Genomic DNA, 18,371 nt, shown 5'->3' with positions numbered 1-18,371 from the left:
GCCTCCCCTCCTCCCCTCCACCCCACCCCTACTCCACTCCTCACACACAATGGCTTCCCGGTTGCCTCACACACAAGCAGCTTACTCTGTCTCGGAGACTTTGTACCTGCTCTGGCACAGCTGTCACCTTCTCATCATTCAGGGCTTCCTCCAATGTCACCTCCTCAGAGAAGCCTTCCCTGACCACTCCAGCAACAGCAGCCCCCCTCAGTCCCTCTGTCACGCTTTGTGTTTCTGTCTTCTCCATAGCGCCTAGCAGCACCTGTCATGCCCTCTTCACTTTCTCGTTCCATGTTTATTGTTTGGCTTGCATTCCACGACACAAGAATTATAGACAGGCACCCTGGTTTCCTGACCCCTATCCCCAGCCCTGGGAGGATGCCTGGTACCCAGCCGGCATTCAGAGAGTGTTTGTGGCCTGCTGGACCAGCCTCTGTCCCACATCCCACTCCCTCTGGGGATTCTGACTGCCCTCTCTCTCTCTTACGGCTTTCCACCATAGTGGCTCCCAGGCAGGGGTAGCCTTGTGGCCTCTGCCTAAATGCCCCTGGAGCAGACATGTGGTAAACCTGGGCTGCAGAAGAATGTTCGAGCACTGCTTTCAGGGCGTGAAAGGAATCAAACTCTGCCCCTTTGACTCAAATGACCCCAAACTCCTCCTTTCTCCCCCCGCCCCGCCCTGGGGGTGTATATATATATATATTTTTTTTAATTAAATGTGTTGAGACCACTGTAGATTGACATGGAGTTGTAAGAAATAATATAGAGAAATCCCATGTGCTTTCACTCGGTTTCCCCCCAGTGATAACATCCCATGAAACTCTATCATAATGTCACAGTATCAAACCCACTGGCATGGATACAAGAAGGATACAGAGCCCGCCCATCAGCACGAGGATCCCTCACATTGCTCTGATTGGCCACCCCCGCCCTCCCTAACACTGACCACCACAAGCTCTTCTCCCTGTCGACAATGCTGTCAGCTTGCTCCATGCTCTCTTTCCACACGTTCAGAACCCACAGCATGGCTGTTGAGTGCTTGGTTCCCTCCCACCTGCTTGTGCTCAGCCTCAGTTCTGGCCTCCCCTTCCCTGCGGAGTCGCATTATCTGATCTTTGCCTGAAAGTGACACTCTGATGATTTTAGGACCTTCTAATTCATGCAGGGTACTTACATGTATCCCTCTCTTCCTAAGGGGGTGGCATCTCTCCCTATGCAAAGAGCATGGGCTTGGAATCCTGTCTCTACCTTCTCTGAGCCTCAGTTTTCTCCTCTATACAATGGGTCAGTAATATCCAGCCAAGCTGAGGAGATTGACACAGTGAGGTGACTTTGCCTGGTACCTGGCACGCAGTGGGGATATAATGCATAACTTAGGACCACCTACAAATCTCAGCCAGTCTGCAAAATAAAAATAGCAATGAAATGAAACACCATTTCCTAATGGGACTAAAGTCAGAAAGGGCATCTGATCCTAGAACAGAAATCCCACAGTTTGCTCATAACAGCTGATAACTGAACTAAGTTATCCTCTGTCAAAAAAGGTGTCAAGGATTTTGGGAGGGCTCAGGAATAGACCAACAGAAATCTGCCAATCAACAACATTCATCACACAACTTGCTGTGTGCCCTTGTCAAATTTCTCTACTTCTCTGGACTTCTACTTCTTGGTCTGTCAGAGGGGAGCCGGCCTTGACCTGTGCTGTCCTCACTCTGGGCTTCAGGGTGCTGAGGGAAGACCAGGGAGAGCCCTACGAGGCCTCCGGCCTTCTCCCCTCCCCCGCCAATCCCAAGCATCCCCCTGTTAGAGTCCAGATGGTTTTTCCTTTGCTGAGGCTCTGGAGGTTTAAGAACTTTTGAGACCACTGTCCTGATAACTGCTCAGATTCCTCTGGCCCTACAGGCCTGAGATCCCGAGTGCAAGCACTGCTCACTCACGGGGCTCTCTGCAGCAGAAACAGGTCTCAGTTTAATCAATGCCTCCTCCAGGAAGCCTTCCCGCCCTTGGAGAGGAAGGTAGGGCCACCTGTGGGCACCTGCCTGGCACCGCCTTCCCAACGTGCCCATAGCAGCATTCTAGGGGACGGCACTAAAGAATCACAGGGCCCAGAGCCTAAGCACCAGCACCCCCGCCATGGGCAGTGGGAAGGCTCTGTTTGTGCGGATACCCGTGAGTGAGGGTGCTGGCTCGGTCCTAACTAATGGGCACCACCTGGGGGCGCGAGGACCCCAAATGAGTTGCAGCTCGGCTTACTCGGACACACAGTGACACCAGAGGGTTTCATGTGACATCCTTCTCCTGGTCAAGGAGGGAAATGGACCAATCTTTGACCTTGCTCAGCTTTGTAAACACCCGGTAACCACCCTGGATGCAAATGACGGGCCCAAACTTTGAAAACATTCATACTCCCTTCTCTTAATTCAGTCTCCGGAGGGGCTCGAGCTCTATTGGCCAATATGGTAGCCACTTGTCACATGGGACTATTTAAATTAATTTAAATGAAATCCAGTTTAACACCTAGTTCCACAGTTGCACCAGCCACAATTCAAGCGGCTACCGTAGCCACATTTAAAGCGGCATAGCTATAGGCCGTTTCCAGCATCACAGAAAGTTCAAGCGGGCTGTGCCGCCCACGGCTGTCTGGGACACCTGAGCCCAGCCCTCTCCACACCTCCTTCTGAGAATCAGTTCACCATGCTGCCCGTATCTTCTTCACTTGTTCCTAAAGGGCCCAGACTGGGGTGAATTGTGACCCCTGCCAAGTTCGTGTCCATCCAGACCTCAGACGATGATCTTATTTGGAAATAGGGTCGTTGCACATGTAATTAGTTAAGATGAGGTTATCCTGGATTAGGGTGGGCCCCAATCCAACATGACTGGTGTCCTTACAAGACAAGAAGACACAAAGACTCACACAAGGAGAATGCCATGTAATGACAGAGGCAGAGACGGGAGTGACACATCTACGTGCCAAGGAACACTAGGCATTGCCAGCAACCACCAGAAGCCAGGAAGAGGCAAGGACGGGTTCTTCCCTAGTGCCTTTAGTGGGAGCATGGCCCGACTGACAACTTGACCTCGGGCTTTTGGCCTTCAGACCCAGGGCAGAATAAAGTTGTCATTTTAAGCCACCCAGTTTGTGACAATTTGTTACAGCAGTCCTAGGAGACAAATATAGGGCCCCACCTGGAGACTCCCACATTCTCATACAACTCCTTCCCTCCCTCCCTCCAAAGCATCTCAGATAGTAACCTCTAGGCATGACACCCAAGAGCCAATCAGATCCCCGGCCGTGCCAGCCAGCCAGTCACCGGACGAGGTAACGGTGAGGAGGCCTGGCACGGGAGGGGTGCTTGCACGCTGGGCTGGAGGGGCTTCCCAGGAAGGAGTCGGAAGCCTGAAGAGAGCCTGAAAATCACACTTTCTCTCTTTTCAATTCTAAAACAATATCAGAAGCTTCCCAGAAAGCAATAAGCCCCAGGCGAACCAGTCAGTAGTTAAACAGTGGAGCCTGATAGCTTACTTTATTAGCTAGCTAAATCAAAGGGCTGTTATAGTCTCCATCCGGTAATAAAATGCAGGAAGGAGCTGAATCACCCACCTATTAGCGTGGTGCTGGTGCAGTGAATGGTTGTGACCTGGCTAGGACCAGGCTGGACCACAACAAAGCCGGCCGGCATCTCCACCTACAAACCCTACCGCCACTGCGCCCACCCCGCTCCACACAGTGCACCTGCCTACAGCACCTGCCTGGGGTTGAGGGCTGCACCAGAATCTGTGTGGCTTGCTTTGTAAATACACCCAGAATGATCCCTCTCAAATACATTCCCACTCAACTTGAGGATCCCGCCACGACCTCAAACAAAAACAGAGAAACCAAACCAGTCAGAAATCCAAGGTTTATTACATCAATTCTTTCAGGAAGCAGCCAGCACCGAGTTTTTACAGTGTAGCCTCAACAGGTGCCACACCCCCAGAGCCAAATGCCGCACAGCACTGCTAACCTGGTCCAGAGCCGGCATCATCCTCTGACCACAGCCAGGAAACACCCTAGTCTTTTGACAATGACCCCACTTTCTCCGGGCTGTTCCTTGGGGTACTGTTTCTCCTGCTGCTTTACAATGGGAAAGAAGAACACTGCTGTAGAAAGACAGACCGAACACTGCTGCCTTCCCTCATGCAGCTTCCCAGCAGGGCCACTTAGAACAGCTCCGCTAATGCTCTGAGCCTCAGTTTCTTCCCATGTAAATGATGACTCTGGTGGGAGCTTTCTCCTCTGTGAGGTGAGTCTCTAAAGTGCTTGAGAGTTCGGTGCGTCATAAACTCCCCATTAATGTTCCTTGTTAATGTAACTTGCTGATGAATTAGGCACCTAGCATATAGTAAGTACTCAATAAATAATAATTACTGCTATCTTTCTAGAGGGACATGTAGCAAACCAGGCTCCAAAGGCAATAAAAACCCTTTATAAAAAGCTCATTAAAACAGATTCAACTCTGCAGCTGCCCAAAGTACCTCCTCCCTCCGAACGCTCCAAGGATACGCAGAAAAAAACTGAGCCCGAATCCCGCACCAACTTTAAACCTCATTGGCTACGATACTGCCACTGCGCAAAGCTACCCCCACCAACTTTAAAAACAGGACCCACAGAGTCCACAAAGTCGCGTGGAGCCAGGGTTGGCCGGTCCGTCCCTGCTGAGCCATTGCCAGCCCTTCCTACGGGCCGCGTGATTTATTCCTGCACCAGAACTGAGCTGTTGGACCAGGAGCTCTGCTCCATCCCTGCTCCTTTCCTCTGGCCTCATTGGCTGGCAGCCTCTAGGGCTCCGCCCACTTCCCTCCGGAAGCCCCCACGGAAGAGTTCCATGTGCCCCCGTGATGATGTCATCCCACAATCCCCAGACTCAGACCCACTGAGCGTCCCGAAGAGGGAATTCAGCACGAGTTCATCCTCCTTCCCAGGAGAAAAGAGAGCGGGAAGAAAGAAACGGGCAGGGCATTCTTTCTTGTCCCCTCAGAGACACTGAAGGTCCTTCGCATAGGCTTCTCAGGCCCACCGGTCCCACGGCAACTCGAGCCCCACCCTTCTCGCCAGCAGCGGGAAGGCGCTAAGGCCAGCAGCCTCTTCTTTGCCTGTGATTAGATCTCTGTCTGGAACCTGTCCACCTGGCACAGGCCGGGGTGACCTCAGATCCCATCTCCGTAGCTTTCCAGAACGGGGCTTCGCTGTGCGGACCGGTTTTGTTTCACATGAAGGGTTTTTCTTACACTCAAAAGCGACTGAGCCTGGAAACTGTTGCTACGAGGATAGGACTGGAGGATAGGACTGGAGGGCGCGTGTGCTCGGTCCCCCCTTCTCCCTTACAAAGCACCTCTACTTCCTCCCGGAGCAAAGATCTGGTGAGACACTAAGAGTGGGCACACACAGTACACAGCAAATCCCAAATTTCATGGCATATGTGCCTTTCCAGATGACTGCATGGATACACTCCATAACACATTGTTAAAGTGATAATTAGCGATAGACTTGTTATGAATATTCCAAATAAAATTTCTCTCCACAACAGTTGATGGAGACAAAGGGCATCACATGAAATGTGAAAAGTAACAGAGGGATTTTTGTATACCGTACGTAGTTTAAAAGGGACTGGGAAAATCACGTAACTCAGAAGTTGATTTCAGCAAATTAAGCCTCTCAGAATCCATTTTCAGCTGCAGGTGTGTGAGTCTGGATATTTCTCCCACCGTGCTGAGGGAACACAATGCCCCCATCAGAAAAACAAAACAACAGAACTCCAGTAAGGGAAGAAGCAGCTCTTCTGTTGCCCTGTTGAACGGCAGCTAAGGACACTAAGACGGGCAGTTGGAGAAAACCCAGGGGCAACAGAGAAATGGGCAAGCGAGCAGCTACACCCAAGGTGACTCACACTTTAAGAGTGAAAGAAAAAAGCCTTTTATTGTGTTTAGCATTTTCCTCCTACACGAACTTGCTAAAGGCTCCAGCTCTGCCCCCACAACCTCTTACGCGCATTCCGATTTTTAAATTCACAGTGATTTTGCTCCACATGGAGCAACGGTGATGCCAATGGCACACTCCCTCTCCTCCCCACTGCCTAACTCACCAGGGCAGATGAAAGACTCCAGGCACACAATCTGATGATAGCACAGAGGGGAGGGAAAGCTCTGAAGCCAAAAGAGAACAAAAGAAGGAGCCCCAGATCCCACCACGCCCTGTCCACATAGGCTGAGAACAGTGCGCCTCCGGGGCATGGAGGAAACCAACCCTTCCAGGGCTGAAAGGGAACTGGGAGAAGAATGCAATTAGCAATGTGGCCGTGTCTCCTCTGCTATCATCAGGGATTGGGGACTTACTCAGATGGAATATTCAATTTCAAGGGCGAAGCAGAGCTCGTCTAGTCCAAGAGAGAAAATCAGGTGGCGGCATGTATTAGCACGCGCACGGCGTCCTCTGCGGGCACAATCTGCCCTGCCTCCCTTGCAGTATTACTAGACCTCACCCAACACGACTTCTTATGTGAGCTGCTGACACGGTTGGAGAACAACCCTAAAGCCATCTATGTGCGCCCCCTTCAACTTCTAAATGAGGAAACCGAGGACCAGAGAGGATGAATAATGTGCCCAATACAAAAGGCTAGAAAACAAGGGGCAGGATTGGTTTCGGGTGGAGGACCCCAGAGCGCCTCAATCTTGCTTTTCCTATTACAACAATACTACTTCTCCCCACCCCCAACTTTTCCTTAGTTGGAATAAATTAACATCCAAACCACAGAATTATCCTTGGAAGAAGTAAAATAAAACATTAGGATCAAAATTCGGAGAAAGGAACAACTAGTTCAGTGTAGAATAACTTCAGCTCCGTCGACAGAGCACGGCAGCCTGACCCTGGATCCTTCAGGACCCGAGGAGCCAGCCTTGAATAGACTCGGCAGGGGTGAGGGGCAGGGGGAGCTGCCTCCAGCCTCACACTTCTGCCACAGGGCCTTTGCACTGCCTTCTCCCTCTGTGGATGCTCCTTCCCCAAATATTTCACTCTATTACCTCCTTCGAGTCTTCACTCCTATGCCCCTTCTCAATGAAGCCTACCCTGACCACTCACTCCTGAAACTCCCTATCTCCTACATCCTACTTATTTTTTTCCATAGTAATTACTGCATTCAAACAGAGTATAATTTACTTAGTTATTATGTTTATGGTCTAATACCTTCCATTTTTAAACAATATCCATGGGGACAAGGAATTTTAACTTGGTTCACTCCTGATTTTCCAGGGTCTAGATAGTATCCTGGCATGTAACAGCTGCTCAATAAATCTTGGTTGGATAAATGAATGAATGGACAGTTGCTCTTTTCCTTTGTTTCTCCTTCTCCCTGCACTATCTCCTCTAGCAACAACCACCTACTCACCTTTACGCATGAGGACGTGCATACACGTGTGCACACACACACACACCCTTCTGCCTTTCTCTCTCTTCTTCTCCACCTGTACCCCAGACCTGCCACTAACATCAAGGATAGTTTAAGCTAAACCTAGAACATTCAGTAATAATATTGCCAAGCCCTCCATTAAAAACTCATATTTTATATACATACGTTGTTTTGTATGCATGAAAAACTCTAGAAGGATTCACAAGACACTGATGCCACTGGGTATCTGCAGGGAACTAGATGGCTGAGCCATATAGACTTTCAGTCTCTATGCTTTTCTACTATTTAAATTTTGAACAAAGTGAATATAATCAACCATTAAACATGTTTAATTAAAAATAAAAATTGGAAAAAATAACTCACAAAACTCCCATATGCTTCTGCTCTTGTCCTCAACAAACACCATCTTAATAACAAATTTTTCTGGGTGAAAGTCTAAAATGCCACCAGCCCTGGAGTAGGATGCTGAAATAGGAGGACAGTTCTCCTTTTCTCTAGTTCCCATATTTTCTTAAATGATCGTTACTTTCGTAATGAAATATTTGAAAACGTTTCCATCGAGCAGAAGGACATGAATTAATGCAAGTTTCCCTACATACATAAAACATTGAGACTTTGTTTCAGTCATGGTCCCTTCACCTTTCATTTTGTTGCCTCCCATTCGGATTTCAGACTGAACAGATTTCCGAATACGTTGGATAAGCTGGTGCCAGTCTCCGGAGGCACACAGACAACGCCTTGGTGGGGTGCTACCCAGTGAGGATGACCACAAGCACATGTCACTGCCTAAAGGACACACTCAAAAATGACAGCCGTCATGCATGGGCCAGTGGATTACGTGTGGTTTCATGCTTTTCCTTTGAGACTTTGGGATTGTTCCAAATTTTCTGCCCTGAGGTGTGCAAGCAGACTTCCATTTTTCCTCTTGCTATGCTATGGCCTAAGTGTGTGTTGTTGGTCGTTGGCCTTCTCTGTGGATCTCTGCGGATCTTCCCGAGGATGGAGCCCCCGTTTAATTCACCCTTGCCTTCTCAGCCTCCAGCTTGGCTCCTTGCAACAGTGCCTGCTCCATAAATGAGGAATGAATGAATGACTATTCTGCAGCACCCAATGAAGAACCACGAGACATACCCCAATACCAAACCCAGAGAGACACCACTCCCTCCTTCGCCACCTGCTTAATTTAGCGGTCATTCATGGGTATGCTCTGTTCTGGGCAAGGGAAAGGAGGCCAGAGCTACCCAAATGTGGGTGTATAAAGTCATCAAGGAAAGGGCACATGCAGCCTTCCCCGTGGCCCGGGCTCTGATGCACTTGGGTGCCAAGCAATTAATGCAGGCTCCATACTCCAAGGTCTTTGCAACCTTCACTAATTCTCCTTTGATCTCCTTCTGGGGATTTACCTTAAGGAAATAATTGTATGAAGATTAACTAGAACCGCGTTCATTATTATTAATGCTGCCTAAAACAGAGAAAAATCAGAAACAACCTAAAACATCAAGCCGCATGAAATTAGGTAAAGAAATGATGGTCTATCTCCGTGACTGAGTACTCTGACATTACAATTGCTATGGACTCATGCAACTCATGGCAAAAAACACAGAAACAAAAAACATGGGGATGCGTATTCTTTGAGTTGTATCCACTTGGCTTTGTTCCATTATACTAAATGACTCAGCGCCCTCATTTTTTGAAAATTGCTTTATATTTCTGGTCATGGTTGTCTCTTCTGTCATTGAAGGCATTACTTAATCATTAAAAAAAATCTTGTTGATATAGAAAGCTAATGCTCATGATAAGGCGTTAAATGACAATGTGTGTTATCAAGGAATATATGTGGCACTGTGACACGGCCATGACATTTATAACTATACATACGTGTGTGGACGTATTGCTCTGTGTGTGTGTGCAGGTGGGTATGGATAGCATCATATATATGAAAGGCTCTTCAGCAGAATCTCAATGGTTGTCTTTGGGTTAAGTAGGATTTAGGGCTGGTTTTTTCCTTTCTTACTTTTTTTTCTATATAGCTGAAGTTTTTATAATAAGGATGTGCTGCTTTTCAATAATGCAAAAAACAACCAACATTACTTTTAACTGAATAAAGAAAAGAACACTATCCTGGAGTAGGTGAGAGGAAGGGTGTGACGGTGGAACCAGGGGGAACGTCTGAGGTGAGGGTGGGTCTCCCCGAAAGCTACCAAGAAAGAAGCCATGTTCCTATCACCCCCAAACTTACAACGACATTGGTTCCACCAGACCAGACTTTCTCTCACACATCTAGCCGCAATGTCTCCACCACAGACACGGTCCTCACCAGGAGAGACAAGGTCCCCCACTGGGTGAGTCTCACCTGGGGCGGGGCGTTGGGAGAGGGCCGGGAAGAAAAGCACCAAGGAGCCTGCCAGGAGACATACTGACCAGGCCAGGCAGCATCTGTCAGAAGTGGACCCCTGTTCACAAAGGAAACAAGTGTGCCATGAACTGGGCAACTTCAAAGAAACAGCAATGTTTCGAGGTGCTGCGAGCCTAAAATGACCTAGTTTCAGGTAAGACAGTTCAATCCAGGACTCAGGGAGAAAACAAGTTAACATTTTCTCATCGAGAAGGTGAACTAGAGCTACCAGAGCTGAAACGGGAACAGCCTGCTTAGAAAGGCAGAGGTGAGGTCTTCAAAGTCCATGAGGAATGGCATCCAGGTATGCTGGGAGCCAGCGGGGGCCTCTTCTCACAACATCTGTTGGCGAAACGGGTTGTAATTCAGTAGACGGTTTTCTCGGGGTTATTCTGAAAGCTTCCGAACCCCTGCTGCTTCTTCAGCCTCTGCGGCCTTTGTTTCAGCTTTTGCAGTCGTACAGTGAGAGAGATCCGTGGTGTGTCCTCCATTCGGTGGTCCGGGGCAGACTGCTCGGGAACAGCTGTGGGTGGCTCGTGGTCACTGCTGCCATCTGTGAACAGGGAGAGCACTTATCACGATTGGACTCTATCATTCTCCCGTCATCATCATGTCAACAATGGACAGAAACGAGGCAAGCGGGATGGAGCGGACAGTGGGGAGGACACTGCAGGAGCTTGGAGAAGGACGCAGCGCAAGGGGGTCACAGGGAGGCGGGGCCGAGAGAATGACAGGAAGGACCGGGGAGGCAGAGAGATGAAAGAATTCGGAAAGGGGGCAGAAGGCGTGAGCAGAGAGGCCAGGCCAGCTTGGGCTGAAGCACTCATGTTTCTCGCCGTGCCCTTGTCACCTCCTGCATGGCCCACCTGCCTCCCAGCCTTTGCCTTCTGGCCCAGGTGGGGCTATCCCAGCCCCACCTCCCGACCCCTACCTAGTACTAACCCTCCTCTAAGCCCTACCAGAGAAATGGACTTACTTCTCCCCTTCTTGGGCCTGCACGCCTCCAGCGCCAGCTGTCCTCGGGGCTCCTGTGGGTGTGGAAGCACTCCCTTCAGGCATCCACTTCCTCAGCCTCTGGCATGGCGGTTCAGTCTGTGCTTCCAGAATCTCCTTTCTTCCCATTCTTCAGGAAGGTGCCAGGACGTTTTTGTTCCTCGACTGGACAAGATCCAGCAGGAGTGGGCAACGCAGGGCCAAATCCGAGACACCAGACTGAGAGGGACAGGAAGGGGAAACACGGGACAGTCCTGGGTGATTTGGACCATCTGGTCACCTCATTCTAGATTTATAAGTGGACATTTAGGCAAGAGACCAAACTGGATCAGAAGTCTAAATTCACTGTACAGCACGGTCACCAGATTACTTTTTATTTGGGACCCAGGACTTTTGACACCATTGATCTTCACAACACAGGTGCGGGCGGACCTGCCAACTACGTGTAAGGTCAGGACAGTTCCTTACTTTTAAAAAAAATGTGAACACTAACCATAATCAACAACCTGCTCTACTCAAACCAGCCTCGGCCGAAGCACATCCAGGGGTGGCCTCCCTCGAGGCTTCCTCTCAGATGAGTGCGCCCCCTTGCTAATGCTCTCCTCCAAGCTGCTCCCCTGGGGTAGTGGACGGGGACATGATGAGCTGGGGCCCGATCCCAGCATGGGCCAGGAGTTTTCCTTCTGCTCTGCAGCCACGGGACTGCTCACCGAGCCACGCTGGCTACACATTTTACAAATATAACCATTTCTTGTGACCACAAGAATGACTGAAATACAAGAAGCCATCACTGGTAGTCCCCAAATCTTAAAGCACACTCTACACCAGTGGTTCTCAAACTTCAGTGTGCAAAGTCACCTGGAGGCCTTGTTGTAACGTGGATTTTTCGGTGACATCCCCAACGTTTCTGGGGGAGAGGCTGAGAATTGGCACTTCTAACAAGTTGCCAGGTGCTGCTACTGGTGCCGGCCTGGAGACCGTACTTCGGGAACAACTGGTCTACGCCAAGAGGGGTTCTCAGCAGCACCTCTCACGTGAAGGAGCCACTACTGTTCCGAATGACTCACTTCCACTTAGCACTCATACCTCACCCAACGCAGAGGCACAGAAAAGGCTGCAACACAAAGACAACCCGCTGTTGATGAACGCAAGCGCTTGAAGGCATTCACAGAGAGAGAACAAGACGCTCCCTAGAACCCAGCTGCTCTCACTCACTCACTTAACGCAACAGCACCAAGTCTAGGGAGGTTAGGTGACTTCCAAAAAACGATGAAGAAAAGATAATCAATAGCAGAATGCAGACTAGAAACCCCAACAGCACTATTTAAAATCATAACTATGGAACCTTAGAAAACCTCCTGACTTTTGCCATCATGAGAGTCACAAGGCTGAAGAGTTTCTGCCATCGGCGAATGTAGGCATTTTCTTCCTGTCCGTCCTTCGTGCCAAACCACTCGTTCTATGCCATGGTCAGTTCTCAGTAAGCCTGTGATGGAAGTGGTTCCTGATTCTCCAAGTTCAACTGTGAATCCACTGCCTAGAACTCAGATCTGGTTTTCTTGCAGAAATCCCATTACACGTGTGTAGGTTCCCAGGATAAGTCCTCCCACCAGACACGGTGTTGCCGAACCGCAGTGAGGACATTCCACGTCATCGAACGCCATCGTGAATATTATTTCCTTAAAATCTCCTTCTGAGTTTCCACTTGGACCTTTGCCCTCCTGGTCCCTCTTCCTGGAAAACTGTTGCCCCTGGTTTTCTCACGTCAGGCTCCTTCTGTCACCCACACCTTAGGTTGTGTGCTTCCTCGTCAAGAGTCTCTTATGAGCACGGACCCAAGCGGATCTCACTCCCTGCGTCCGCCAGGTACTTTCTGCCCCATCACCCTTCCGCATTTTCTGTATAGCGCCACCTGAAACACTCTGCTCGTCATTTACGTGTTCATAACCACCCAGCTTCAGGACGTGAGCTCCAAGAGGACAGGACTTGGCCTGTCTTGTTCACCACCGTAACTCCAGCATCTAGAACAGTACCTGGCATGTAGCAGGCTCTCTACACACACCTGGTGGATGAATAAATGGACGTACCAAAGACTGAAACAGAGCATCTTCTTCCAACATGGTTCCCAAAGTAGGAATTCAAGACTTTCCTACCCATTTCTCACCCTTTCAATGGTAGGAGTTGGACTCCATATGCTTTAACGCAATGTGGAAAGAAAAAATGAACCCTTAGGCTGGCATTCTCATTGACAGGAGAGAGTAGACAGGAAGTTTCAGGGATTGAGGATGGTGCCGAATCTCTCCCCAGCTCTGTGCCCTTTCACACAGAGAAGGTGTTGGTCAGTCAGGTCTACCTGGTTATAGGATGCAAGGGGCAAATTCTACAGTGTAATGATGTGATGTTTAGAGTCAAGAGATTTGGTTTCAAACCCTAGACAAGTCATTTAAATCTCTCTGAGCCTCAGCTTCCTCATCTGTAAAATGGGGATGGTGAAATACTCTAGGCATAGGGTACCTGTGTGCATCAAGGAAGTTAGCACTATGGAAACTCTCTAAACAGTAAAAGACTATAACTTGCTATTGAATTATTAATAATAAGACCATGTCATCTCTGGGGGGGGGGGGATCCAGATCTGTGACGTTTCTCAGGATGTGTGTCTCCACCCAGTCCGCTCTGCTGCCTCTCTTAATTCTACCCACTCCGCCCAGCTCCCAGGCTGCTGAGTGGAAGGCCCCAGGCCGGTAGCAGCAGCCCTGGGGCACTGACACTGGCCACTCAGAGCCGCCCGCAGTGTCACGGCCAGCGCGACAGCCACAGATGGCGCAGGCAGAAGGAAGCCCAGGAGAAGACCACTGTGGGAAGCCACAGAAGACCATGGGGAAAACCACCCGTGGAACCGAACCAGGGCAAGTGGTAGAAAACTGGCCGAAATCCCTCAACTGCAGGCCAAAATTCTCTGGACAACCCAGAGTCCCAGAGATGGGGACTTCAGAGAAGCCAAGGTTCCGTCTTATCACCAGGCTCCGGCTTCCTGAGGTCCCAACAGGGGGTTGGGGGTGGGGCTACACTCCTCGCTTTCCCCCACAGGCCTCCGGACCAACCCTGCATTACCCAGTTTCCCATTCACCCAATTTTAATGCTCCAGGCAAAGAGGCTCTTGGCCAAAGGCTGCCTTGATGGTACAGACGTCCCCTCCCCTGACCCAGTCACTCGGGGCTACACTGGACACTGACTCCACTCTTCGTGAAGTGATAACCTTAACGACAGGTCTGCACGCGAAGAGTCACTTCTCATCCCTTCTACCAAGAGTTCAATTCCGTCGGGTAAGGCTACTAGCGACACACAACCGGGCACCGTCTTCACGCAGCGGCGCACCACCTTTGGGGAAAGTCCAAGCACAGCAGCCAGTCCCTGCTCTGAGCGGCATCCGCTCTGTCTGGGGACACAGAATTCATCACAACCACCGTGAACGGCTCTGTTCGCTGCCAGAAAAGAGACACACAGGCTGGGGCACGTGGGGACCAAGGTGAGGCGCTGTACTAGGTCATCTTCAGGAGCTGAGTTCTCTCCTGGCTCCTAAATGCTGTACTGATCAGGGCGTCTGGATCCCAGGCCAGTTCTTTCATTTCCGGCAATGGTAGGAGGTGATCGGTGCTGGTAGTCGCTTGAATCTGGAAAGCTTCCGGGGGACATCACCGTGTTTCAAAGGGCTTAATGAACGGAAGGATTACAATGTGGAGAGAGGGCAGGAAAGGGAGTTCCAGGTATGAAAGGGATGGAAGCTGGGAGCGTTTGAGGTACTTATGAACGCTCCAAGGTGAATCGTCCAGAAGCTACAAGATCCCCCCTCCCCCCCCACCTCCCCTCAGTTCTGGGTTGGCTGACGATGCCAGTTGGGGAGATACCAGCCTATAAATGATAATGAAAATGTGAGCGTGCCAGGGAGAGGACCGGGGGAATTCATGTGTTGAGGATTGCTGGCTTTCAAGGGAGGCAGAGAGAAAGATGCTAGAGAGGGAGGGGGACCACAGAGACTTATTCAGCCTGTCCCCTCACTGGGCTGGTGCTCAGGGCCACCTGTTGCCTTCTGAGGGTGGAGACAGATCTGTTTTATCCTCTCCTTCTCCTTCTGCCCTCCTACTCACCTGGGGTTCTGGGATAGGGTGGGGAGGGACAGCAGGACTCTGCTATTCAAGGTACATCTTGGCAGACAGGTCTGGGACTTGTTCACAGGACCACCCTGCTCTCTGGGGCAGACACTGGAGGATCCGCTAGCTGGAAGTGGGTGTGAAGGGCCCCCTGGTCTCTGGCTTGGGGTGGGGCAGAGCTGGCTACGTGGCATCCCACTGAAGAGAGAACAGCCTCACCCCCAACTCTGCTCAGGTTCCTCACCCTGTCGCACTGGACTTCCCTGCTTGTTCCCCACTCTGAGCTTCTATACAGACTAAGCTCTTCGTCCATGGTGCCCTTCACAGCTTCATCGTGGCATGTTCTCACTGCCTTTTAAACACCTGGTTCCAAACTCACCTTCTCCATGAAGACCTGACTTTTCGTCAATATCAATCTCTTCCTCCCCATGCTCCCCAAGTACATTGCTCTCATGGTGCTCTTCTGGGACTTAAATCCCCTGTCCGTCTCTTCTACGGACCATAAAGTCCCTCAGATTAGGGTCTGCACCAGGGGTCACAGATTCAAATGCATAAGGGGCCACGCAGGTCACATAAATGGGTGAAACAGCTCGTGTATGGGACCTCGATGGTGGTTGTCTTGGTGGCAACCAGACAACTGGAAGTCTCAGTACTGAATCACAGGGGCCAGCCCCACCTAAAGGAGGTAGCTGCCCGTATGGAAAATACTAGCACATGGAAATGTGAGCTGATATTGCCAGAACTTTAGATTCTGGGGGAGAAGCCTGGTATCAGCGTTCTCATGTGAAATCACCCCATCTTTCTGTGTCAGCAGCAAATTCAAATTTAAGACACCACGCCGTGAGCCAAATACAATGCATCTGCAGGCCAGACTGGCTCGAGTGCCTCCAGTGTGTAATCTCCAGGTTTATTTCTGCCTCGTCGATACTCAGTAAACGCTTGCTGGTTGAAAAGCAACCGAACGAACGAATGAATGATGAGAAAAGAAGGAACAGATGGGTGGGAGAGGGGAACCAGGACGGATGCCCATGCGTCAAGATGCCAAGCGGCAGGTCGGGCAGCTCACAGTGACCCCACTGCCAAGCTGTCAGTGTGAACAGCACGGTGGTCTTGCTTGCCGGCTGAGGGGGGATGAAACACCGGGGGCCTTGTGAACCCAGAGTCGGCAACCGGCTTCTCGGAAGGCGCTATGCTAAGAAGCTCCCGCTGCAGCCAAAGCACAGCCGCCGAAAACAAGCCGATGCGCGCACACTCATGTGAACACGGCGTGCGAAAGCGGAGGCTCGGCGCGCCTCGGAGTCCACATTCCCAGCAAGGCCCACCTTCTGCTGCATGTCACAGCCGTGCTGAGGGAGGAGAGAAGGGATGGCTTTGCCATGAGGGGTACAGGGGAGAAGGAAAGGAGTCATCTGGCCAGAATTCTTTGTTTCTAGCCAGAAACTCTCTGTCTCTCTGCCTGCTGCCTTGTGGGGTGCTCAGAAGCTTCGGGGAGGGCACAAACAAGCCTGGCATGGACCCTCGGCCTCCAGGAACACTATGAGGAGGGAGTGGTGTGCGAGCAGCCTGTGTGGAATGCCTGGGGTTGCAAAAGAAAAGTTATTTCAGGTTCAACTGAGTTATAATTTATTTTTCCTAACTGATCATTACTGCTGCCGGCTCTATAAATAACCACCTAGGGAGTCTGCTTTTCTGCTCCCAAACCCTCAAAAAGCATTGCCAGGTTCTCTGTGGTTTCTGGCCTGCCAAGCACACAGCACATTTCTTCTCTGTGCAGCCCTTCAGGGAATCCTTCTGCAGTGCACGCCAAGGAGTCTGCTGCGCTCCGCCTTCCCCGTCCAATTCCTCCTCCCAGACAGGCCACCCGCCCCTCCTCCCCAGCTCCACGAGAGGCCTCACTCCTGGGACGTGGGAGGTTCCCAGGCCAAGGTCCCGGCTTCTCTGTTTACTCTGCTACAACCCAAATGCAACCCTCGGTGCTCCCAAGAAAAGAGTTATTCGGAGTACAGACATCCAGCTGCAGCGTCGTTCGCTCCTGAGCCCAGGAAGGAAAGGAGGGTTACAGCCTGAGAGTATCACCGGCAAAATGTCAAGGGTCAACACCACCTCAGGAAGGATGGCTGTGGTCTACAGGAAATCAATGTAAAGGACTTAAAGAAGGATCTGTTCGAGCATGACTCCGTTTAATCAAGTACAAAGAAGAAAAAGCACGTTCTCGATGGTATTCTGAAGGATGTCTGCTTACGCGCTTTCCAACCACATGGGGTTTTCTCTCTAAACAGAGGACCTCGGGAGGGACTGACGTTCAACAAGACCCACCAGGCCCCGAGAGCTGGGCCTTTCATGTTCCTTGTTCTGTTTCATCTTTCCAACATGCTGGCCCCGAGGCAGGTATTCGTTTGCCCATTTCATAGATGAGGGATCCAAAGGGGCTTGCTCCAAGTCAGGCAGCAAGAAAGAGGCAAGAGTGAGACTCAAGCCCAAGTTCACCAGACTCCAGAGCCCAGGTTCCTCCACCTCTGTGCCCCATGGCTTCTCTAGCTAGAAGACCAATGTTAAAGACATGCTTATTTTTCTATTTCTCAGATTAATTTTGCAGCTCAGAAAGCAAGGACAAGTCGGATATTTAACCACAGGTCATTAACAGCTGTATCTGAACTCTTCAGAAATTAACCTCTCTAACTAGTCAACTGTGAAATTTGAAGTGCTCTCTCTTTCACCATTTATTAGGAAAATTACCATAAGGGCTATGGTCACTTACGTTGCTCTAATGGTCTAAAAATAAAAGCTTGTGTATTTTTGGATGGTTCTAAAAACAATAATTACTAATACTAACAAAACAATAAGAAACAAATGTTAAGTTTTCATCATTATCCAACCCCCATAGCAGGTTAGATGACCTTCTATATGCTTTGATGGCATTCTGTGCTCACTCTGTTGAGAGCATTGATGACACCACATTGGAATGGCCTGTTTCCTCATATGTCTCTCCCTCTAGGCCAATGACCCCAAAGTTTTTTGGTAATGTGCCCTAGCAGCAAACATTTGAGTATACCTGCATATGAGTATATTTATCTGTAAATATTCACACTCTGTTATTCATAAAAATAGAAAGGATGACATAGGCATGTGTGCCCACCTGTGTATCTATGTGTCCATCTGTCCGTCTTATTTTCTTCCAGCCCCCCAGTGGATCATCTCACCTTCCACGGCCTCCCACATGGGTGTCTCACTTTGCAGTGAGACGTCTCGGCGATGTGCTCATCACACCTGCATTGATTCATTTCCCCCTATCTGCAGTAGCACCCATTACGTGCTGGGGACTGTTAGGTACCAGGGACAGTGGAGTGAACCAAAGGATAAGGGCTATGTTTTCCACAGAGCTTACAACCC

General features: G+C 50.1%; 1 protein-coding gene across 4 annotated transcripts in view; it reads right to left on the bottom strand.

Moving 5' to 3' along the window:
- HIVEP3 (HIVEP zinc finger 3) overlaps positions 1-18,371 on the bottom strand; it is a 451,731-nt gene that overhangs the window by 284,596 nt on the left and 148,764 nt on the right. For 3 of the 4 annotated variants that reach the window (XR_003315948.4, XR_008958864.1, XR_008958865.1), the window contains 2 exons: positions 10,817-11,052; positions 3,886-10,393 (listed from right to left, as the gene is read on the bottom strand). The exons of the other annotated variant lie outside the window; for it this stretch is intronic. The gene's annotated coding sequence lies outside the window, so the exon portion shown is untranslated. Of the gene's footprint in view, positions 1-3,885; positions 10,394-10,816; positions 11,053-18,371 lie in introns of those variants that run through there. 4 annotated transcript variants of the gene reach the window in all.

Source organism: Ursus arctos, unplaced genomic scaffold (assembly GCF_023065955.2).
Source record: "Ursus arctos isolate Adak ecotype North America unplaced genomic scaffold, UrsArc2.0 scaffold_12, whole genome shotgun sequence".
Classification (NCBI taxonomy): domain Eukaryota; kingdom Metazoa; phylum Chordata; class Mammalia; order Carnivora; family Ursidae; genus Ursus; species Ursus arctos.
This window is presented reverse-complemented; position numbering and strand designations above follow the sequence as displayed.